Raw genomic sequence first — 15,300 nt, 5'->3', positions numbered from 1 at the left:
AACTCTTCTTTATCGGCTGTATGGATTTCATGTATAACCACAACATCTATATTATTATTCAGGATAACTTTGGATAGGTAGTCACATCTTGCTCTGCTGATGCTTTCTACGTTAAGCTCGAAAACATGGATGAAAGGTACGATGTTTCTTGTCTGGTAGCTCTGAGAAGAGCCATTTCCATGAAATACTTCTGCCATTGCTGGAGGATCTTTAAAAAGATAGGTCCAGCAGCCACAGTTATTGCTTTCTTAGCACCACCCGGGGGTCACGTGTAGGGCACTTTGAGCGTAAACCTACGGACGTGAAGCAATAATGTACCGCCTATTTATCTACTTTTATGAGATAATAAATTCACTTACTTGAAGAATTCTGAATTTTTTTAGGCAACCTGAACAAATTTAAAATTCCACTTGTACCTGTCCATTTTATTAGTTAATACTAATTGTGTAAGTATGTTTGCAATCAAAACACTAGAAGCACCTGACTGACAATGAACACTAAAATGAATCAGAAAATGTGACCACATCACTGGAATGAACATAAATCAATAGCACAATTTTTTATGCTTACAACAATGCACAAGTTTTATTTGAAAACTATGATACCGAAGACGTAGCCTAACTGACCTCAAAGTTTCATTTCTACAACACATTATCTGCTTTGGCGTCCACAAATGGAGGAATCTGACTTAACACACAAGAGAACAGAAATGATCAGAAAAAGGAATCTAACCAAATAATTTCAAAATGACATTCTTCGAGTTATCACATTATTGAACTGAGCCATCATTATATTGATTAATGAAACTGATTATGTTAGTTTGAAATATTTATTGTTTACAATGTACATAAAACTTAACAATTTCGAATTAGAAGATTTAACTTCTAATCTACAAGTATAGCTTTTTCTGTGTGTCACTGTTGGCATGAACGTATAAAAATATTACTCAGAATATCTGGAAGCAATAGTTTCAGATAGCTTTTCAGATGATAAGAATGTGATGAACAAATGATGCAGAGAAAGTGAAAGAAAGAACACTTTTTCATGGTTGCTTAAAGGTATTGTAAACAAATACACTTCAAAAATATCTTGCTTTAGCAGAGATTCTTTTTGTAGATATATATTGAATAAAACTACGAGTACATGATGAAACATTAAATATGACCTTAAAGTTCCTGAATATTTTAGATAATTTTAACCAATAGAATTTTCAGATATTAGTGTTTAAATGTAACCTTGTAAAGACAGGATTGAACTGATGAAAATGGCCACTTTTGGAGATAAACCAACCACTACTGAACACAACTGTGAATAGGTACAACATATTCCATATTGTATAAAACTTGTAGTGTACGTACTTTGTTTCTTCTTTGATGTATGGCAACAGCTTTTCATCAGTTTGTTCCTCTATGAATATTTCCTCCTTAGTATCTTCGGAAGGCTGTCAGTAAGAAATAAGACAAGTAGAGTAAAGAAGTAAGGAATAAAAATATATAGGCCTAAAATAGAAACAGCTGAGAAAATAAATTTCATAGTGGCACAAGAAGAGTATAATTAATTTATCCCCCATTTAAAAAATATATAATGGAAAGGAACAATCAAATGAAAATCCCATTAAATGCAAGAGAGGTGACTACCTTGGTGGTAAATGGTACACAAAAATACATTATTATCAAGCACTAAATTTTAAAAGGACAGAGAAGAAGACAATTTCCTAAAAACAGTATTCTACAATTTTTGCTATTTTTTTCTATTAAGCACACAGCTCATCCTTAATAAATGTATAGAATTTACAAACTCTTACTCATAATGTTTTCTGTTTTACAAACATAATCAACACACATACCACTTGTGCAACTACTTCAAATAATACTATACAAATTCTATTAGGTTAAAATTTACATTGCATTTACTTATTTAATTTTTTTACCCTTTTTGGAACCTAACTTGCACAATGACCTGCTGTGTTTTAACCTGAGTCCCTTTGGCACTGCTTTTCAAACAATTGATGAGATTAAGAACATGAAAAGGAACACACTGTTGGACAGCAGTAAACACAGTAGCATAGAAAGGGAGGAACATTGCAAATTTGTAAATTTAAAATCACCTACATATTTGTGAATATTCAGCAGAGTATATGTACACATACATGTATGAGTGGAGGTACTTCCATGTATGTGAACATGTACAATTTTAGGAAAATAAATAATAGTAAGCAGTATCTCCAAATCATTACCCAATACCATTCCTTGCTTCTGTTTCTCTTTCTGTTGATCCCTAATTCCACAATGACTAGCCATTTTCTTCATCCTCTTATATTCATACTGCCCTGTTCCCATCTTCCTACATATGAGTTGACTTGTCACCTCTTTGTTCATTTCCATGTTCCTATATACTTTCTTTCCAAAAACACTTCACTGTAATATCAAATAATCCCACAGTACTCCTACCACTTTCCCAACAAGTGGACAATGCTTAAATCATAAGCATAGAAATATCCATCATCCCCCCCTCTGTACATCACATTAAGACCAAAAGCATAAATCAGTTAATGTCCCAATCAATGAATGAATCAATCAATGAATCAATCAAACAACAGCAATTAGGGCTGTTGGTTGTTTATATAGAAAAAAGATTGTGGAAATATATGAAACATATTATTTCAATCACTAAATCATTTTCCTATAAGTGAACATTTGCCAAAATTTGTCCCCTTGAATTCAAACTTATCTTCATGTTGTGAACTTTCCTACAGTTAAAGAACATGACTTAAATGTAATCATCAACTAATGTCATTCCAAGCCATCTCTTCAATGACATCTCAGAATATACTGCTTAATCAAACAACTTGTCTCCTTTCTCCAAGTCTCCCCAGCTGAAACTTTGCAACATCTCTGTAACACAACTCTTTTGTTAGAAATCACCCGCAAGAAATGGAGATATTTCTGTGGATCATTTCCTGTTCTCTACTCAAGTAATACTGGTGATGGTCTCACACTTTCATTGTGGCTTTACTGGAGATTTATATGCCCTCTCCTTTACAACCCCTAAATAACATCATAATCATATTAAGAGATCTGTAAATTTTATTTTCAATATGTTTAAATGATTACCATAATGAAGCTATATACTTATTATGAATAGCTAGGTACTTACAGAGATCCCCATGAAGAAATTTCACCCATCAATACAATAATAAAACCGGAGAGGACTCTTTCTATAAGTGAAACAAAGAAACTGACTTTTCACCATGTTTACAAATATAGCATTGCCCGATGTCCATCTTACAATATTGTCAAGGTCTTTTTCAGTTACTCATAATCCTGAAACTTATTTATTACACAGAGCCTCATCACTTTTTTCAGTTCATTATTCATATTGTTTAATATATCAGAAAATAAAGGTCTCATAATACTGCCCTGTGGGACCCAATCCCATAATTGTTACAGGATCAAATAAAGCTTCACCTACTCTAATGCTCTGAGACCTATTTTGTAGAAATACAACCGACATGGCCAAAATTTAATGGTAAAAGTTATATTTCTACCTTTATGTAAACTATCGACCTTTATAGCCTAATCCTTGAACTTGTTTGGAGGCAAAGTTTCCACTTGGGATATCCTGGTCCACACTATTGAATTTTTTTTATACAGTGGCTACAGTGAGAACCACAATGTAATTTCATTATTCACATGGTTTTGTGTCATTTTTTTAGTGAGCATGTTCTGTTGTTTATCTTTATTACCTGCATATTGTTGCTGTTTGGAAGTAAATAATGTGACCTATTGTTAAGACTGTGCATTCTGTAAATTACATGTATTATTGATACTATTCAGGAGTTCAGTTGATATTTCTTAAGAGTGGTTCTAGAGAACTGTCAAATTTTGAGGTTATGGGGAGACGAAGAGACCTTTCGCCAAGAAAGGCATTGTCAGAGAGCTACTTCTTGAGAAACGTCAATCACAACAAGAAATAGATTCTAGATTGCAAATACCACAGCAAACTGTAAGTAGAATTTTAAAATGTGAAGATAACGGGAAGACAAAATGTGATGATGATGATGCTTGTTGTTTTAAGGGGCCTAACATGGAAGGTCATCGGCCCAAGACAAAATGTCAACAACGTGTTGGAAACTGTGTGCAGAAGAAGAAACCAACCCCAAAGAGGAAGCAAAACTGATTAATTTGTCAGTAAACAACCGCAAGGTTACTAGTTTGGATTTACGTAAGAAATTAGAAGAGTATGGGTCATTTGTATTAGCTAGGACTCTGAGGCGAGAGCTGTTTAATGCTGGAATGAAAGCAAGATGACCTCAAGGCAAAGATAAGTTTACTCCTGCTATGGCTGTAAAGAGGTTCCAGTGTGCCACGACTCTCCAGAATTGGTCATCTGATGAATGGAAACAGGCAAGTCCATGACAATTACTGTAATTCCTAAATTACCATTCATTATTCCATTATAACCCAATCTATGTGATGTAACCGTACAGCACAGTAAATGTATGAAATTCTTCTTTTAAACCATACAGCTTATTGCATTTAATGCTAGGCTTATTTGTTTTATTTATTTATTTCAGGTTTGCTTTAGTGACGAATCGGTATTTCCTGTCATAGAAGAGACAAGTCAATATGTCAGAAGATAAGGAGAAGCATTCCATCCAGATTGAGTGAAGCATCCAACTTTAGTGATGGTCTGCAGTGTGTTTTCTTGGTATGGCTGTGGACGATTATATATTGTAGAAGGAACTATGAGACGTGAACAGTATAGTATTAAGAACCCGTTTGGTAGCTCAGGTGCAAGAGTAATTCGGCCAAAGTGAATTTATTTTTATGCAAGATAAGATTTTTATGCAAGAACAAAGCCTAGAAACAGTCCAGACATGAACCCCATAGAATATCCTTAGAAAATAGCAAAGAAAAGTCCAAAAAAGTATAACGACAGAAATTGGCTTGATTGAGAAGCTCGGTCAGATCTGGTGTCATGATGACGATTTAAAGAGTCAGTGTAAAATACTGTTTGAGGGTATGCCCAGTCTAATCAAGTCGCTCATGAAAGCTAAGGGAGTGCATAAAAAGTACTAATGTCATCAACTTTAAAATTGGTAACATCTTATCTGTTCAATTCTCGAATTTTTAATGTTTAATAATTTGGCCATATCATTATATATCCCGAACGCACTAATTTTTTGTCAGTAGTTTCCCGAGATCTACCCTAAGAAAATCCTTGGATATGTCAATCGTAATACATTTGACTTCCTGAATCTAATATATCTGCTATATCATGCTGGAATCCACAAGATGAGCTTCAGTGGAATAATGTTTCCTAAATCTGAACTACCTTCTATCGAGCCAGTTGGTAATTTCTTAAATGTGTATAACATAATCAGAAATAATGCATTCCAAGAGCTTGCATGCAACACAAGTCAAGACGACTATTGTGTAATTACTAGCCCTAAGTTTAGCACATTTTCTCTATACACAGAGTGCTACTATACTAAGTATTCATTCATCTGGTATAGCTGTTTCATACATACTCTAATCAATATCTCAAAGAACTGACTTTCGTATATGCCCAGAAATTTTACCCATCCCAGCAGCATTTCTAGTTTTAAATTTTTGTGTATTACATTCAATGTTCCGTATAGTGGATATTGTTAAGTAATTTCAAAGGATTAGGTGAAATTGTCAACTGCGTCAGGTACTGCAAAAGGACATGACCAAACCATTGGTAACATATCGTATGCGTCACGAATGACGGCTGCGATGCCCATCGACTAATGAAGTATACACATTCATATGTTGTGTAATTGCTACTTCATACCTTCCTAAATCTGTCAACATTCAACACCGTACACAGCAACAAGCCGGAGTAACACGGCTGAAAGTAATTCCAGTATCAAGGAAGACAATGTACACTGCCGGCTGGTGCTCTCAGTGCTTTTCAATTAGCATTCTGGCAGTGAAAATTGCATGAGTTGTTCCAACAACCTTAATGAAGATGCATTGGATAGCAATAATGCCGGCGATTTCACCCAGTCAATAATGAAGGCTACTCTAAAAGATCTTCTCATGTACAATTGGGTGCAATTTGGATGGTAATTTTCACATTCTGCTGAATCCTCATTTTGCTCAAAAATAGGCACAAGGATGTTTACAGCCCAATGACTGGGAACAGAGCCAGAGTCAACTCTGGCAGTGAATAAGCTTGTCAGCCAGTTGATAACGAGTTCTTTAAACTGCCTCATCTTCCAGAAGTTTGTGGATGGTCATCCGGTCCTGGCGCTCTTTGGTCCTTCATACTCATAATGGCACTCTCCACTTCCTCTGATGTGATGCATAGGATGGGACTTACCATCAGGAATATTGTGATGTGGTAATTCAATGCAGGAAATATCTACAAATGTTGTTGCCAATGATTGAGGATTTCTTGTTTGTCCTCTAATCACTGGTCATCTTTGTCTCTAATGCAGACAGTGTGCTCAATACTTGTGTCAATTTCCGTCAGATGGAAAACAGTTCTCTTCTTCCTCCCTTGAGCTCAGTGGTGTATAGTGTTTATCAGAATTACACCGACAAAAATTCAAGAATGCTCTACGTATTATGTTAAGAATAATGGTTCAATCAGACTGGCGGGAAAAATTATATTTTTGAGAAAATGAGGTTAAATTGTTACTTCCTGGTGCGCGATTGAAATTGAAGAGCTGCTGCCGCCTTTCAGGGAAGATAAGGGTAGGGAGGTGTTGTGGAGTGTATGAGCAGACAGAGATAATGCTTCCTCATACAACTTCGAAAGGATTATCTCTAACAGGCAATATCCAGAGTCCAGTTATCTAATAGCTGTAACTGCACACAGAGTTAAAGAACACACTGTATTTCAGACACACATGTTAGTCAAGGAAAGCATCAGATTGTTTCTCCTCTCGTCTGTTTGTCGCAGTAATATTCTATATTAATGAACATGCTCGAAGATTGTGTATCCCTTCCCTCATAATATTGTAAACTCAATGAAATACTGAACGAAGGAATCAACATGCCGAATGATTTGATTACAGTGTATGTTCAATAAGGCCCCCTCATACTTTGGTGTATAGTTCACTATGGCGTAGTAGTGAGTGACTATGGACTATGTCCAGGATGTGTAGTGTGTGGCGAACGGTTTGGAAAGCTGCCTGTATTCTTGTTACAAGATGTCTTCTCTTTCTACAGGGTTCACATAGTAGTCAATTCGTGTAGAACAAACTGTACAGTGCCTACCGGAGTGTGGAAGCGACTATGCGAGAAGAACGAGAATATTGTGCATTCGCATCGAGAATTACCTATTTCTCCAAATTTCACTTCCCCTCCCTTCTCTTTTCTGGCGCACAGCGGCTGACTCTCTGACATAGCAAATAGAGCAAGTTCATCAATTTGAACTGCATGACCGGAAGTAACAAGGTCACTTTAATTTCCTCAAAAGGAAACATTTCCCCGAGAATCTGACTGCACCATCATTCTCAACATTACATGAAGAGCATCCCTGATTTCTCTGTCAGTATAGTTCTCAGACACCTTGTACACAGGTCATTACAGTGAGTGCGTCTCGATTCAGTGACAGATTTCTTAGCCACAGGTTCCTCAAAGACAATTCTTTCCCTGTGTTCTGGAGTCTTTTTTGAAAGCCAATTTATATACAGTATGCCTTCGTCTTATCCTACAACTCTTCTTGGACTGCAATCATCCATAGGAACGTTAGATATTGAATACAAGAGGAACTAGGTTATATCGTACCCAAGTTTACTGTGACGGTTGCAGTGAAAGATCTGTAGAATGTGTCTACATGTTGTCAAATGCATTAAGATCAACAAGAGGAAAATTTATGTTGTTGCTAGGGTCTCCTTCTAGTCTTTAAGCTTCCACCACTTGATGTTCTTGAGGGCATAGAGGTCCTTAAATCCGCTATGCCTACCTTATGCAGAGGTGAAATACTGTCAGATGGTGTGAATGTTCACATCCTTTCTTCGTCGTAGATCACGGTGCTGAACAACGATAAGGTCAATTTGCTTGCTGCAGTCACCACAAGTGAAACCTCAAATATGAGTTCCATCACCATATCAGATACCGAAGGTATTACCACCATGGCAGCTATAAAAATTCTTAGTGACCATCATGCGCATTAAGGTCATCACAGAGAAGTGGAAACTCATCTTCAGGATACGCTGCAACATGACCTCGTAGCTCCTGCCAATGCTCTTCCTTATCCAGGTCATCACAGCCAGATTGTGACATAGAAAACACGAGTTCGAGAGGATGCAACGTCGAATGTAATTCACATAAGGCTGTCGGTATAGCGCTGAACCTCAGCAACTCAATCTTGCATGCTTGCGCACACAATGAAATCAACACCATTCCTGCTGGATGTAACCTGGCAGATAAGTTCACAGACATCTTTGATGTCATGAGATTTCTGGCCTTTCCAAAGCGAGCAACTTAAAATCTAATTACATAGCTACACTTCAATTCTAAACCGGACTTACATTATCCAAATTGCAACAGGTTAACAGGAACAATAGAATGAAAAGATTAAGTAATAATAAAGCAAGAATGATATTTACTAATAAAATAACTATTCTACAATAATTCTAAGCCACATTTAGATGTATCCTAACTACAATAGTTTAACTGAAGCAACAAATATTCCTAAAGTATGAATCTATGGAACATATGAGAATGTAAATATTCATTGACTATGTACATAAAATTTAGTTTCCTTGATTTATCAAAGAGACAAAAAGGTGAATAGTTTGAATGTAATTATCAGTCAAAGAACAGTGGCCAGTTATAATCATAAATTTAAGCCATATTAATGAAAGTTAATTGAACATGTACATTTGCTGTGAAAATGTGAAACATGCACTTCAGGGCTGTCGACAGTGGCTTCGAGCCCAGCATCTTATAAACGCAGACCTAGAGCTACATGGCCAGTTATTCAGTACAACAAGGAAGCAATTGCTTGAATTCCTTCTCTTCCAATACTTTTGTGAGAGTATCTTAATATGTAATTTCAAACAATACGTTAAAAAGTAAGTTTTTATTTTAAAAATTCAGCTTTCACAGTTCCCCAGATGTACATGCACATTTAGACATAAGTTTTCATATACATGTCCAAAATTTTACGATACATGGGGTTACTTTGCAAAAGTAAAGAGTAAAGTAGATTCCCAAAATTCTATGCAGAGCATGCTTTCCTCCCTTGAAGTCAAGATGGGCTGCCTACGTATGCTCTTCGGATCTAGGATCGAGGTGGCCCTTACTTCTTCGCAGCTTCTATGTATGCCCTTCACCAAGAATCCCTTTAAGAGACTTATCAAGCCTATCGGCATTGTAATTACGATAGACAATGCTTCCAAATTTATGCTTATATTCTTGCAACACATTCCGAAGTAACCCCACGAAAGATCTCCTGCTCAGAAGAACAGCCAAAGACATGATTCTTGAGGTGATCAAGCTAATGCAAGTTGAACATAACAGAACTTCAGTTAGAGTAGAACAATTCACTTCAACTAACATTTCTTGACAATGAGAACATTCGGTACCACACGATACAACAAGCAAAGTCTCTCACTGAGGGACAAAGGAAAAGAGACAACAATTAAGAAAAAGGTTTATCACAATAGTTCTATTAACTTTGACTGTCCTACATCAACACAGATCTATCCATATTAAGAAACAAAGTACAAATTTATGTGAAGATAAACCGACTTCCAGAATTATCGCATGGAATATTTGGAAGCTAATACTCAGAGAAGTGTACGAAAATACTAGTAAATTGCAGGGTATATGCTGTAAACGGAAATCATGCATCAAAGGTATCTGGGCATAGAGAAATACTCACGGTCAATTTATCTCCAAAATGAGGAGACTGGGTTGGATCAAACACATTTCAATGATACATGGGTGAAATATCAATTAAGAAATAGTAAATGTAATGAATATCATTATTTTACTGTAAAACCAAATATAGTATTAATATTAACAGCTAAACGATAGCTGGGCATCTCAGAGAAGTTAACTGTTAATAATGTAGAATGACACTGCGTAAGCACTGTACAAGTCTACAGATAACTTCACCTTAAAGTTCTACACAACAATCTATACTGAAAATGCGATTTTCACACCACACACAGGATTTCTGCAAACCAATTTTAGTAATTCAACAAGGCATCAATAAATCAAAATAATGCACTTTTAATACTTCTGTATAATTAATGCAGCAGTATATACTGTGGAAATAAATCTTTCATCTACAACACACTGCACCCGAAAATGGCATAACTGGAGTTAAAATTGAGATTGCCGCAAAAGCTTAATTTAATTCGGTCAATGGGTCATTTATAACAGCTCTGGTGAAGGCCAAGATCTGATAACCTTGGAGAAATTCACCTTTAAGCTCATAGCTGCATGGTCGTGTGGCGACCCGTCCCTATTTTCTTATTGGTCAGGAGGTTAATATGCGACAGATATGAACAGTTAAAATTTTCAAGCCTAACACCGCCCGGCAAGTTTTCAGAATTCTTCACAAGACCAGTTTTGAACCATGATACTATAAGAAGACGTGAAGAAATGTATGATCGGTTTCCTACTAATCAAACCTTCTAGACTGAGGACTGATAAAATCAGTGTGAAACCGACGCTCAACTTACTCAGATTTTACTCTACTGTTTTCATACTGCTCTACTTTAAAGCACAACTTCACTTCGCTTTCCCACTATAATTCGACAAGATATTCAATGCCAAACGTCGTTTATTAGCCGTGATGTCTTACAAAGGGAACACATTATTTCGTCTTCTGCGCGACATAACCACTACAATATTAATTCCAGAACACATGTGGTGTGCAAATCATCTGAACCCGCAAGTTACCTGTCGACTGACATTTAAATAGGCATGGTTGGAACACATATTAATGTGCCATTTTAGTTTCGGTTTGCGTCAGTATATGTATATGTGTGTGAGTGGAAGCCTACTGTTACAAGAAGCCTGCAAGACAGTGAACAAGGGGAATCATCATGCTGCTTGCAAGAGGAATCTCTACTTTCATCATGGTGCACCTTGCAAGGGATATTACTTCCGGAATGTGCCACTAAAAGGGGAGATCCCACAACACCCTAAAGGGTGCTAAAGGGACCAATCGTGAGACGTTGCCAGCCAGGACTTAATCAACTTCCATCATAAAAGGTAGAGAACCTTTTTAAATATTAATTTCCTTTTCAGAAGGACTTCATTCTTGAAATAATATCTTCTATTATTTTGTGTTACAGATTCTTACCGCTTCTCATCCACTTATTGGTGTTGGTAAATTTTGTGAATGATTGAAATACACTCATGTCCATAAAATCCAGAGCACCTTGAAAGACTAGGAATAGGAAGTTCATATTCACAGGACATATGCATTAGTATGTTCTGAAGAAACGATTAGCATTTGAAATATGCCGATCCTCAGGTTCAAGGTCCACATCGATATCTCTGCGCACAACCACGGACTCGTAAATTGTGCCTGCGGCTCTCGTTGTCACTATAAACCAAAGGTAATGGATCAGCGTGACTTGAGCAGACGTGCCTGATGCCTCGCAGACGTATGCAAGAAAAGTATTGTCAAGTTAGTGAGTTTGAAAGAAAGCGAATTATTGGCATGAGAGAACGTGATACATCTATCTGGTAAACTGCAGCTTGTGTGCGAAGTGTGTCGGCAGTGCAGCGGTTGTGTACAGAACGTTCATAGAAGGCCGTAGATCACAACGAGATGGGTCCGGTCACACCAACCAGAGAAGATCGACACCTCATCCGGATGGCATTGCAGCACAGATTTGCGTCTTCCTCGGCTCTGGCGCAACAGTGGAGCACATCGTTCACTACCAGGAGTGACAATCCGTCCCCGTTGATTACGATATGGGTTACCAGCGCGTCTTCCACTCCTCCGCCTAACTTTGACCCATGTGCATAAACATGCTAGACTGCAATGATGTATGAAACGACGTCACTGGGGACAGGAATGGCAGCAGATAGTGTTTTCGGACGAATCCAGGTCCTTTCTGTTTGAAAATGATGGCCGCATTTTGGGTCGCCGCAGACAGGGGGAGAGGCATCACACTGACTGCTTTCACACAAGACATACAGCGCCAACTAAAGGCGTTATGGAGTGGGGTGCTATTGGGTACAACCACAAATCAGAGTTGGTGTGTGTCCAGGTCAATGTTACCAGTTTGACCTACGTGAATGGCATCCTGCGAGCTTAGCCACACCCTTTCTGCACAACACCCCAGACGCCTTATTTCAGCAGGTCAATGCGCGATCACATGTCGCTGCATGAACACGTGCTTTCTAGTTGTCACAGAATGTCAGACGGTTGCCGTGGCCCACCTGATCATCGGACTTGGCGCTAATTGAAAATGTGTGAGATATGGTGAAAGGACGGGTGTGGAGCTCTGACCCAATGCCAACCACCAAAGATGAACTGTTGAGCCAGATGAATGCAGCATGGATGACTATAACCCAGGACCCCATCTTTGCCTTATACGTGTTGATGCCATCACACATGGAATAAGTTATCAGTGCCCCTGGAGGACTCAGCGCCTACTAGGCAACGGGGCACATGCCGAACCTGGGGTACTGAAATGCTAATCGTTTCTGCAGAAAATACTAATGAACATGTCCTGTGAATATGAACTTCCTACCTCTAGTCTTTCAAGGTATTCTGTTGTTTATGAAGATGAGTGTACTTCTAAGAGTTGAAATGTGTTGATATTGTAATAGTTCCATTATTTGAATTTCATTAACAACGTATTGCACTAACAATTAATTGTTAAAAATCGCAGACCAATTTGTTTAACTTAGAACCTAAAACACTAACAGGGATGGATACGGTGCATTCCTTTGTGAATTTTTTACATAATATTACACCTCATCTTGCATAATTTCATCAATGAAGTATAAATTGTCACCCAAATGTTACTTATGCACATTAGGAACTAAACTTATGATATAAAGGTAAGTTATGTTAAAAGTAATGAACGTGGATGTAAATGAAGGAGTGTTAATAATAGGCTTTAATAACATACGATGCTCTATTTAAGAAGGCGGTTAGTGCTCAATGGAAATAACCTAGCCTTCTTAAGTGACAGAATGGAATGATAGCTCATATTTATGAACAGTGAGGAAGTAGCAACCAATATTGCATTATGGAGAGTATATTATTGAGCATATGAAGCGAACAGCACAGTTTAAGGTAATAAATCACTCTCTGTGCTCACTCAACAACACCAAGCTTGTCTAATTAAGGAAACGTATCTAATTAATGCAAATATTAAACCATTATTAGGCTATCTTCTATAATGTGGGAAGATAGATTGACAAATCATCTTAATGTGCTAAAGTGATCATTCTTCTAGTTATTCGATCATGATTCTTATAGCGAGAGAGACATAAGTTCTCGAATGTTCAATAAATGATGAAGAACACACGTAATGTAATAATCATGCCTAACTAAAATGATTAACCTCACATGACCTAACTTTTGGAGGGAGGGGGTATTTGAAAAGTAGGGCTTAGCCAAGAATGCAAACTTAACCTAACATGCATGGATTCGACTCGAGGCCTAACATCACAGGCCATGGACTCAACCCTAGGCTTAACCTTACAAGGTCATTAGCTTTACAGACTCAAGTTTGATGTCCAAGAGTGCTGGCTTAAGCTATCAAGCACGGATTTGCTGCCCGGCTTAACCTTACAAGGGCGTTACAGACTCGAGTTTGACATTCAACCCCAGGCTTAACGTAACTAGACAAGATGAGACATGGTGCATGGGCTTTAGGAGCTGAGCTTCGTAGTGCATGGCGGCCATTCACATTATTTTAATAAGACAAGACAGATGGTGTAAAGCTTAATACATGTGCTTCATTCATGGGGGCATAACGCGGAAAGGTGACATCAGGTCATGGAGCTGAGTGACTGCAAAAGGCAAAAAAGGGCTACAAACTAAAGGGCCAAAGGGAATGAGGTATGGTCTAGGGCTCAGATCTGAATGTGGAACAAGATGATGGTATGGGACTGTGGAGATGGTGAAAGGTTTAACACATGTGCACTATTCATAGGGACATACCTCTATAAAGCTATTTCAAGGTCCTCAAGCTGAGCGGCTGCAGAGTTACAGAGGTTGTTGCGTAATGTACTGCTGGTTTTTAGTGTTTGGAACTCTAAATGTTTATTGTAACAATTCGAGCTCAGAAATTTGAATTTTAGAATTATTCTAGAATTCTTTTTTTGCTAGTTGTTTTACGTCGCACCGATAGGTCTTATGGCGACGAAGGGACAGGAAAGAGCTAGGAGTGGGAAGGAAGCGGCCGTGGCCTTTATTAAGCTACAGCCCCAGCATTTGCCTGGTGTGAAAATGGGAAACCACGGAAAAACATTTTCTAGAATTCTAGAAATAGAATACTGTTGATATCACTTAGGAGATTAAAACTTAAGCGTTCAGAACATCAAAAAAATGTTCACTACATGTGACTGGGACTGCTGAGTATCATGCTAAGTAAATGACTGCACGCTGAAAGTTTCTATTTAATTCTAAACACCAAACATTTGAGCTGCGTGAAATCAAAAAATTCCCCACACCGACTGGAAATCTAACTCAGCAATCTTTCCGTTGGACTGCTGTCTACCATAGTAACTAAATTATTGTGTGTTAAGTTCAGAAACACCCAACTTTTGAGCTACAAGAAATGAAAATTTCGCCGACCCGACTAGGATTTGAACCCGGGACTCATTTACTTGGGAAGCAAACAACCATGCTAACTAAATGACTGTACATTAACAGCTTTATGTGTTTCACTGAAGCACCTAGTTTAGCGTTACAAGATTCAAAGGAAAAAGCACTAGCAATACTAGGATTTGAACATGGAGCACGCTTGGACCCAAAGCTGAAGTGCTATTCAAATATCTAACTCCAAAAATTCAAACTTCTAATTCTGAGCAAAGAAAACAATCGCTGATTTGGGTTCTCAAACCTGGAGCTAACTTCGACTCAGAACTAAAGGTCTTTAGTTCATAAGAAGAAAAAATGTTGAAAGATCTCAACCTGACCCGGAGTCGATGACAAGCTTTTCTTTCACTGAAAACTAAGTGTGAACGATTGGCACAAACTATGTTAACTGAATGTGGAAAGAGAATGCAACAAATTTTGTATTAAGTAAGGTCGTAACACATGTACGTCTCAGCAAAAATGAAATTGATTGTAGGAATATTCTGATTAGACTTGGAAATATTTGCT

This window comes from Anabrus simplex, chromosome X (genome assembly GCF_040414725.1).
Source record: "Anabrus simplex isolate iqAnaSimp1 chromosome X, ASM4041472v1, whole genome shotgun sequence".
Lineage (NCBI taxonomy): Eukaryota > Metazoa > Arthropoda > Insecta > Orthoptera > Tettigoniidae > Anabrus > Anabrus simplex.
This window is presented reverse-complemented; position numbering follows the sequence as displayed.